This window comes from Lolium rigidum, chromosome 2, assembly GCF_022539505.1.
Source record: "Lolium rigidum isolate FL_2022 chromosome 2, APGP_CSIRO_Lrig_0.1, whole genome shotgun sequence".
NCBI lineage: Eukaryota > Viridiplantae > Streptophyta > Magnoliopsida > Poales > Poaceae > Lolium > Lolium rigidum.
Window position 1 is genome coordinate 141,468,352 of NC_061509.1, and position 10,107 is coordinate 141,478,458.

Below are 10,107 nucleotides of genomic sequence, written 5' to 3' on the forward strand. Positions count from 1 at the left end.
GCGCGGCCAAGAGCAGCTAGCACATACGCGCGCGGGCGTGCGGCCAAGAGCTGCAGCGATCAATCCAATGAATCCAAAGCTAAATCAATTTCATTTGTGGAGCAAGGCGGAGCGCAGCAGCAATCACGGCCGTGTGGCCGCGTCCGGCCGGGCCGGCCGGTTCTACGCCTTAGGCCTCGTTTGGCACAGGAGTATTAACCGGGTTTGTGGAGTATTATCCCGGCCTAAACTTTATACACGTGAAACCGCGAGCGAGCCGTTTGGCAGGGCGGTCTTGGCCGGGTTCAGCCCGAGTAAACCCCGCAATACACGTCGACCCGACGAGTTTTCCAGACGCTCCACCCACCTCGCGTTTTTTCGGTCCACCGGATCTCCTCTCGCGGCGACGCCGGATCTCCTCTCGCAGCGACGCCGGCGGCTCCCTTGCCCCGCAAACAGAAAGTAACAGCTCCGGCGACGCCTCCTTCAGCACCTTGTGCCGCCGCCTCAGCATCCGCCACCGCCGCCGTTGACTCAGTACCCGCCCCCGCCGCCTCAGAACCTGATGCCGCCGCCGCTTCAGCACCTGGTGCCCTCGCCGCTGAGGTTCCTGCCGACGTAGGCTCCTTCGGCCGTCCGTCCTCTCGTGTAAGTTCTCTTTCAATTCGCCCTTCCCCTCCCTATCTAGTGCTAGATACAACTGCTACATGAATGACCTAGGGTTCTTGATGCCTCCCGTGAGATCCTGTTAGTTGCCTCTAGTTCTTGATGCCTAGGGTGAGCTAGTGGCTACGGATTCAGATTTCTGTTGGATCTGTCATTCTGTCAATTGCTGTAGTAATATATGATTACAGTGTTCGCCTCTAGTTCTTGATGCCACTGCATGTCCATTTGGATCTGTTAATTGCCTCTAGTAATATATGATTTGTGTTCCATTGCACTTCCTTTTGGATTTGTCAACTGCCTCTAGTTTTTTATGCCTGCTCTGCATGAGGACAAGTGCCTCGCATGCATCTGTAGAAATTAGCAAAATTAAATCAGCATGTCATTTCTCTATCAAAAGGAACATAAGTAGTGTATAAAAACTGAAATGTCCATAGTCATTTCTCTATCAAAAGGAACTTATGGCTGCGCTGAATGGCAGACTTGGAGGCTGCAGACTAGCAGATCTCCAGATGGATGGAGTGGTCGCATGCGCTCCATTCGTTCATCCGCCAGTTATTCGCTTCACCTCCCCAGGACACATGACAGAGGTAATTTCTTTTCTTATCATCATTGTAGTCTAGTAACGATGGAGGTTCCAATGATCTGACGGTGTGAGGAATTCAGAGCCGAGTTGTGCTATTGTGAATAAGAACTTGTGATCTGTAGGATGACCCTGTGCAAACATGAAATTTGGAATGCTTATACAATTAATGTGCAATGTCACTTATACGGTCTGATGCATTGTTAGATGCAGTTTCTTGCAAATCTTGTATCAATTAAATAAAATTCACTTTAGCACACAGATGTTTTACAACCAAATATATTTGCATTGTAAGATGGGGTCTAGACAATTGGTTCTAAAAGAAGGAATTTCGCAAACAAAAATTGATGCTTATAGTTTTGCTCAATTAGCTCGTTCATCCTATCACACTGATGCATTTGTATGTTATGTTGATTTCAGTCCATTTCATCCTTTGTGAGAAGAGTGGAGGTAGGTATATTTTGCTAAACAATATTCGTCCTTATCATTTATTGTCGTGCTTCTAAACCATTTCATCTTTGCCCTGTTTCTGTATCTGTAACCATTTCACCACTGCCATGTAACATGAAATTTATTCTTTACTTGTCTACATCCCTGTTATAATATCCGTCTTTTATTTCTTATTCATGGCATGATTGTAATTTAGCTAGGATATAATGATTACTATTGCTGGATGTTTGGTTTGGTGCTTCCTGATTGAGTTAGGCTGCCGAGTGCTTCAAGTTAGCTATGCTTTCTTTTTAAGTCCCGGACTCCCGGTTGCATCATGATTTGTTGTTTTACTAAGATGCTGATTAAGACACATACTTGGTTTGGGAGAAACTCTGTTGGGTGGAACAGGAAGTGCATCAGAGACAGCTTCTCAACATGATGCATGGCTCCGTTGGCGCGGCGGAGCGATGACACTGCCACTTGCCCGGCCTCTGCTGACTTAATATTCGCCGATGCTACCACGTCCATCTTTAAGTCGCCTCACCTTATGTCCCCAAGCTGACAGAAGTCAAGGCCACTGCGCCTCTGATCCAGCATCTATTTTATGTAATGTGCTTGTGACCAGAGTGTAAAAGTTTAATTTTTTTTCGAATTACTATGATCGTCCTAGCTTTGTTGTGTAAATTGCATTTTTGGTTGTAGAATTATCCCTGCCTGCCAAACAGATGAATAAATGGAGAGTATTGGTGACGAAGGGTTTTTTGGTGTAACTGTTAGGAAATATTCTGTCTAGAAGTTAGCGTCAGTTATAGGCTAATGTAGCAGTTAATATTTCCCTAGGATAACTGCTTGCAGTTAACATTTGTCCATTGCCGAAGAGGCACCATACCTATTAGAAGAGACATCATGTCCTTTGGGAAAAGGCACCAACACTGTAACCGACTAAGTACACGCCTGTTCAGCAACTATAAAAGGGCTGAACAGTTCTATCAATACATTCATTCGCTGCCTTTCTATCTCTTGTTTTCTTCACGTCATCAGCACTCGCTCTGCCGAGAGCGACTAGGCCGCCGGAGAGAACAGACAGAAAGGAAAAATGGGTGACATCAGTAAAAAAGAATTCCAAGAACTACAACTTGATGGAAGTAACTATCTATCATGGGCCATGGATATGAAAATAAATTTAAATGGTCGTGGCCTTGGTCCCGTGATTATCACACCCCCCGAAAATGCTCCGAAATACCCTATGTGGCAAAGTATGCGGCATTACATTTCATAAGGCACCACCTCCATCCCGATTTAAAAAATGAATATTTGATGGAGGAGGATCCACTAGCTTTATGGAACTCCCTCAAGGAGAGATATGACCAACAAAGAGCGGTTATGTTGCCGGAAGCCGAGAGAGAATGGTCTCTCATAAGGTTCCAGGACTTTAAGTCCGTTGCGGCATATAATTCTGCCGTGCATAAAGTTAACTCCAAACTGAGATTTTGCAACAAGCAAGTTTCGGATGAAGATTTAATCGAGAAAACCTTATGCACTTTCCATCCCTCGATGAGGATATTGCAACAGCAATATCGTCAACACAAATACACGAAGTATTCTGAGCTTATATACACATTACTTCAGGCCGAGAAGCATGATGAACTTCTCATGAAAAATCACAATGCTCGCCCAACGGGTGCCATGCCGATCCCTGAAGCACATTCTAATGCTCATTTTACTAATAGATTCGGAAACCGTAAGAGGAACTTCCGAAAATTCAAGGGAAAGTGGAAAAACAATGGTCAAAAGACCAATGGTCAATTTAAGGGGAAAGGTCATTTCAAGAGAAATGATCAAAATGACAACTCTAAAACTTGTCAAAGGTGTGGATGTGCGAATCATCGTACAAACAAATGTCGTATTCCCAAGCACCTAGTGGATCTATACATGAAGTATGGAGGAAAAGGGAAGCAAGTTCATGGAAATAAGGCTGAAGCTCACTTCAATGCCATTGAAGACAACCCTGAAGCTAGTCCTTCTCAAAGTGCTATTGAAGAATTCAAGCCAAAGGACAACATCATCCTCGATGAAGACATGCTTGTGGACTACACCCAAGATGTTTTTGGAGACCTCAATTGATCTCCTAAACAATTGATGTCACTTAGCTATTTAAATACTACGATATGTTATATATTGTATAACAATAAGTAGAATAAAGTCTTTCAGACTACATGTATTGTATTATGTGAATCAGACATAATATTGTAATGTATTTATATTTTGAATATGTAATATATATACTATGTATGTAATTTGATGAATATATGAATAAAATAAATTTTTTCTAAAATATTCTCTTTCTATTTTTAGAAATTTACGGGAAAAATCCGATGGAAGAAGAATTATGTTTAGTGGATAGTGCTACTACTAACACAATTTTAAGGGAAACAAAATACTTCCAAACTCTTACTAAGAGAAAGGAAGATGTTATGACTATAACTGGGAGTAACAAAGCAATAATTGGTTCAGGAAGAGCCACATTCACACTCCCTATGGGTACTACTATTGTAATTCAGAATGCGCTCTTGTATCCTGAATCAACACGTACCCTTATAAGTTTCAAAGATATCCGATCAAATGATTTCCATCTTAAAACTGTTAAGATGGATAAGAAAGAATATTTGCTTTTAACAAAAAGCGACGGATATGAGGAACAAACTCTTGAAAAATTCCCTTCATTTTCTTCCGGATTATACTTTACATACATTAAACCCGTACCTTATGTTGCGTACAAAATAATTTTTCAAAATCTTGATAAATTCAAGACTTGGCATGATCGCCTTGGTCATCCTGGAATAGGTATGATGAGAAAAATTATAAGCAATTCTATTGGTCATAATTTACCAATTAAAAGATTTCCCAAGTCATCAGATTTTGTATGCACCGCATGTGCTACCGGGAAATTAATTATTAGGCCATCCTACCTCAAATTTAAAAATGAGTCACTTAATTTTCTTGAAAGAATTCAAGGAGATATATGTGGTCCAATACAACCTTTATCTGGACCATTTAGGTACTTTATGGTGCTAATTGATGCATCTACTAGATCGTCACATGTGTGTTTATTATCAACACGTAACCATGCCTTTGCCAAATTAATATCTCAAATTATCAAATTACGAGCAAATCATCCTGAACACAGGATTAAAACAATAAGAATGGATAATGTGGCTGAATTCAGTTCACGCGCATTCAATGATTATTGTATGGCCTTAGGCATTCATCTAGAACATTCTGTACCTTATGTTCATACTCAAAATGGATTGGCTGAATCTTTAATCAAAAGAGTAAAATTAATTGCTAGACCATTGTTGCGAATTGCAATTTACCAACCTCTTGTTGGGGACATGCGGTTTTACACGCCGCAGATCTGATACAAGTCAGACCAACTGCATATCATGAAACTTCCCCATTTCAAATAGTACGAGGCAATCCGCCAAGTATTTCCCACCTGCGAAAATTCGGTTGCGCTGTATACGTACCGATATCACCACCGCAGCGTACCTCCATGGGACCCCATAGAAAAATTGGAATCTATGTGGGATATAAATCTCCGTCAATTATAAAATATTTAGAACCCCTAACAGGGGACCTGTTTACAGCCCGGTACGCTGATTCAATTTTTGATGAGGATCATTTCCCGGCATTAGGGGAGAAACAAACCACAAAGAATGCCAGGAAATAGATTGGAATGTAACAGGCATCCAATCCCTAGATCCACGTACTAAAGAATCTGAATCGAAGTTCGAGAGAATAATAGATTTGCAACACTTTGCAAATAACTTGCCAGACGCATTTACTGATCACAAAGGTGTCACTAAATCATATATCCCTGCAGTCAATGCACCAGAACGAGTAGAGGTACCAAATAAAACTACTCAACTCCCAATTGCAAATAAAAGGGGAAGAAATCTGGTCTCAAGGGAAAAGGCTTCTCCAAAGCCACCGCGGAAACAAAGAAAATCTGTGACGGTAAATGCAAATCAACCTGAAGTTGATAGACACCAAGATGATGTTCAACATCAAGAACCTAGCATAAATGTGCACACAAATTCTATTGCTTGGGACATCGAAACAACCGGACTCCGTTGTTATGGGAAATCACACGGTGCTCGAAGAAACTAATGAAATTTCCATAAACTATATCGATTCGGGAGAATCATATAATAGAAAGACTACAATTGTCGACACATATTTCTCCTCTAAAATTGCTAAAGCCCTTCAACTGGATCCAGAGCCAAAATCTATGAAAGAGTGCCTGAAGCACTCGGATTGGCCTAAATGGAAGGAGGCAATTGAGGCAGAATTGCGCTCGCTTAATAAAAGAGAGGTATTCTCTAAAGTAATACCTACTCCTCAAAAAGTCTTCCCTGTGGGAGCTAAATGGGTTTTCGTTCGAAAAAGGAACGAAAATAATGAGGTGGTGAGATATAAAGCGAGACTAGTAGCACAAGGGTTTACGCAGAGACCCGGTATCGACTACGACGATACATATTCTCCCGTAATGAGTGGAATTACGTTTTGATACTTAATATCATTGGCAGTACAAATGAATTTATCAATGCGAGTTAATGGATGTAGTGACCGCATATCTATATGGGTCACTCGATGCGGATATTTATATGAAAGTCCCTGATGGACTTAAAATCCCTAATCCAAATAAAAATCGCAACATGTATTGTGTAAAATTACAAAAGTCACTCTATGGTTTAAAGCAGTCGGGTAAAATGTGGTATAACCGGCTTAGTGAGTTCCTTCTTCAAAAAGGATACTCAAATAATGATGATTGCCCATGCGTTTTCATTAAGAAATCCTCAAAAGGATTTTGCATCATCTCGGCTTATGTTGATGACCTCAACATCATTGGTAACGCGACGGATATATCCGTAGCACGCAATCATTTAATGACGGAGTTTGAGATGAAGGATTTGGGAAAAACCAAATTCTGCTTAGGTTTACAACTTGAGCATCTTCCCTCGGGAATACTCGTTTATCGACCCGCATATATTCAGAAAGTTTTGGAAAAATTCAATATGGATAAATCATATCCATCCAAAACACCCATGGTCGTTAGATCCCTTGATATGGAAAAGGATCCTTTTAGACCTAGGGATGATAACGAAGAAGTATTGGGACCTGAGTTTCCATACCTTAGTGCGATAGGAGCAGTAATGTACCTTGCTAATTGTACTAGGCCAGATATTGCCTTCGCAGTAAATTTACTGGCTAGACACAGTGCAGCTCCAACAAAACGCCATTGGGCTGGAGTGAAAAATATCTTCAGGTATTTACAAGGTACTAAAGATCTTGGTTTGTTCTATCAGAAAAATCAAGACATGATTTTGACTGGCTATACTGATGCTGGCTATCTTTCTGATCCCCATAATGCTAGATCACAAACTGGATTTGTATTTTTATATGGTGGAACCGCTATCTCATGGAAGTCAACTAAACAGACTTTAGTAGCAACCTCCACTAACCACTCTGAAATAATTGCATTATATGAAGCTTCATGTGAGTGTGTATGGCTTCGCAGAGTGATTAATCACATCCAGACCTCATGCGGTATAGGTTCATTAGAATCACCAACTATTATCTATGAAGATAATGCTGCATGTGTTGCTCAAATGCATATGGGATATATTAAAAGTAATATCACAAAACATATTGCTCCAAAACTGTTCTTTCCTCATGAATTACAGAAAAATGGAGAAATTGATATTTTGCAAACAAAATCATGTGACAATCTTGCAGATTTGTTCACTAAGTCTTTACCAACGGCTGCATTTGAGAAATGCATTCATGGCATTGGTATGAGACGATTACGAAATTTGCAAAGTTCAGGGGGAGAAATCTCCTAAAACTGAACTTATTAATTATCATTTGATAATATATTGTACTCTTTTGCTTATGAGTCATCCAACGGATTCACTCATATAGGCTTTAAGAGACAATTAATATACCAAAAGGGTATATCAAATTTCCATATTTCTCCTTATATTTTCCAACAGGATCTTGGAGAACAAATAGTACAAGATTGAAGATTCTCGAAGTTTTCAAGATTAAGGACTATCAAAATTTCCGACACATGACATTATGAAGAATTCAATATCTTGAAGACAGCAATGCCCAAGGGGGAGTGTTAGGAAATATTCTGTCTAGAAGTTAGCGTCAGTTATAGGCTAATGTAGCAGTTAATATTTCCCTAGGATAACTGCTTGCAGTTAACATTTGTCCATTGCCGAAGAGGCACCGTACCTATTAGAAGAGACATCATGTCCTTTGGGAAAAGGCACCAACACTGTAACCGACTATGTACACGCCTGTTCAGCAACTATAAAAGGGCTGAACAGTTCTATCAATACATTCATTCGTTGCCTTTCTATCTCTTGTTTTCTTCAGTAACGAAGTGTTTTGGGTGACAGGAGTGTTTTCACCCAATCCCCTTGAAAAAAACACTCCCACTTACTCGGTAATACACTTCAACCAAACAAGGCCTTATTGAGCCGTGCGGGATCGTTCTCGTCTGATCTCAAACTCGTGGCTGTAGCCGGGAGCGAGGCCGTTGGCCTGCGCGGGGAGATCTAGGCAGCGGCCGGACAGTTCTCATGAAAAAGAAGATGATTTTTCGAATATTCTGTTTTTCGGTTTTAGTTTACAGGTTCTGTTCTGCGCCAGCCGTTTTGGACCCGTAAACACGTTTTTTGAAAACTGAACTCGAATTTTTCAAATTTCAGTTTTACACTTTTACGACTAACTGTTAGAGATGTTCTAATAACGCCCCACATCGAGGCATTTGCACTTCCCGAGTCAAAGCGTTGAGGTGGAGTTTTCCACAATCCGGGCCACTGAGGTCAACGCCCCGGGTCCGGGCAAGCCGGCCGGAGGCTCGGTGGTTCCGCTTCGGCACGCGCGGGCTCTTGCGAACTCCACGGACGAGCTTGCGGGAGGTCCTCAATGCGGCAATGGCGATCTCTGCCGACGGCGGTCCGGGACGAGCTCGAAGAAAATGTGCTGGACCGCGGCAGTGGCGAGGGTGGGAGGCCCGCGGCGGCGGCAGCGGACGGCAACGAGCCTCCAATCGCGCTGACCGCGGTTCCATGGTGAGTTGTCTCGGCCTGGATCCGAATGCGATCGAAATCCGACTTGTTGATTTTCGTTGGAATCGAGTCGACAAATCCGACGTTTTGAATCGGTTCATCAATGCTCTGTGTTTTCCCGTACTGCTGCGGCTGCTGAGTAACCTCAAGCGCTTGGCCCTTCGCATCCCAACTCAGTTAATTAATTTGCAGACGGAATCGCACTGGCCGGCTCCCTTCCGCGCCCTTTAAATCCTCGACGCCTTGCTGCTTCCTGAATCCGAGCGACGCATTTGCTAAGCTTGCGACCGATCAAATACTTCTCTCGCCGGAGCCCGGAGGTGCAAGATGAGCTTCTACAGCTACGGCAGCGATGACGACGACGACCTCCTGCTCGTGCGGCAGGGAAACGAAACGTCGGCACGAGCGAATGATAACAGGTACAGTACGTGGACGCAGAGCGAGATGGAGCAGCAGATGTTCTCGTGGTCATTTGAAGATGTGCAAAAGAGGAACCTCTTCAAGAAGAAGGCAAGTCTTTCACTTATCTGTTTATTTTTGTTTGTTTTCAAAATGATTCCCTAGGTCTATCAGTCTATGACTATATGATCCACATGCTGCACGCAGTGGATCTTTGAACTATCACAAAATTAAGTGAGAGTATGAACAAATCGTACCGCTTCTACTTCTGAATTATTAAAGCATGTTGGTTGCCAAAAAATAATTGTGTATATTTCATGAGGTTAGATTTGTTGTAGACATCTTATTGCACTTCGTTTTTGGAATATTTTTCCTGAATTTTCAGGACACTTTTTATATGATATTGTGAGACACATTGGTGATAAATATCGAAAATGCTTGGTGCCAAAATGCTAGTATGCATCGCAAGAAAACATAACTGAACACTAGGGTTGGTTAGTAAGATGTACCAGTTTAAGCACAATATGGATCTTTGAAATGTTTTAAATACTCATTCATGGAAAGTATAAATATATTTGCTCAGTAATACATGTAAATTTTTTCTGGAGTAGCTAGTTTTTGTCTTATATATCTCCTACACCTTATTTTTCAATTATTTTCTTGGATCTAATAGACTTTTGTCGATAATTGCATGGATTTCAATTACATATAATATAAAAAAATTACTTGATCCAGTAGCCTTGTCGAAAAGGTAGCACTCATATTAAGCAGTGACTAATTGGTTGGGAACTCCACAATTTAAGGTCATGGTGATTATCAACCAAGAAAACTAAATGCTAATTGGTGATGCAGTTTTTGTGTACCACAGCTTCTGAAGTTATACTGTCTCATTGTACACAGTTAGTC

General features: G+C 41.5%; 1 long non-coding RNA gene across 3 annotated transcripts; it reads left to right on the top strand.

The window, feature by feature from the left end:
• Positions 1-526: 526 nt before the first annotated feature.
• Positions 527-2,189, top strand: LOC124687365. Of its 3 annotated transcripts, XR_006998190.1 has the most exons (4): positions 527-627; positions 1,124-1,232; positions 1,646-1,675; positions 2,045-2,189. It is a non-coding gene; the product is annotated as an uncharacterized LOC124687365 (long non-coding RNA). The 3 variants fall into 3 exon arrangements; XR_006998189.1 differs by lacking the exon at positions 1,646-1,675; XR_006998191.1 differs by lacking the exon at positions 2,045-2,189 and having other exon boundaries at positions 1,646-2,036.
• Positions 2,190-10,107: the final 7,918 nt, after the last annotated feature.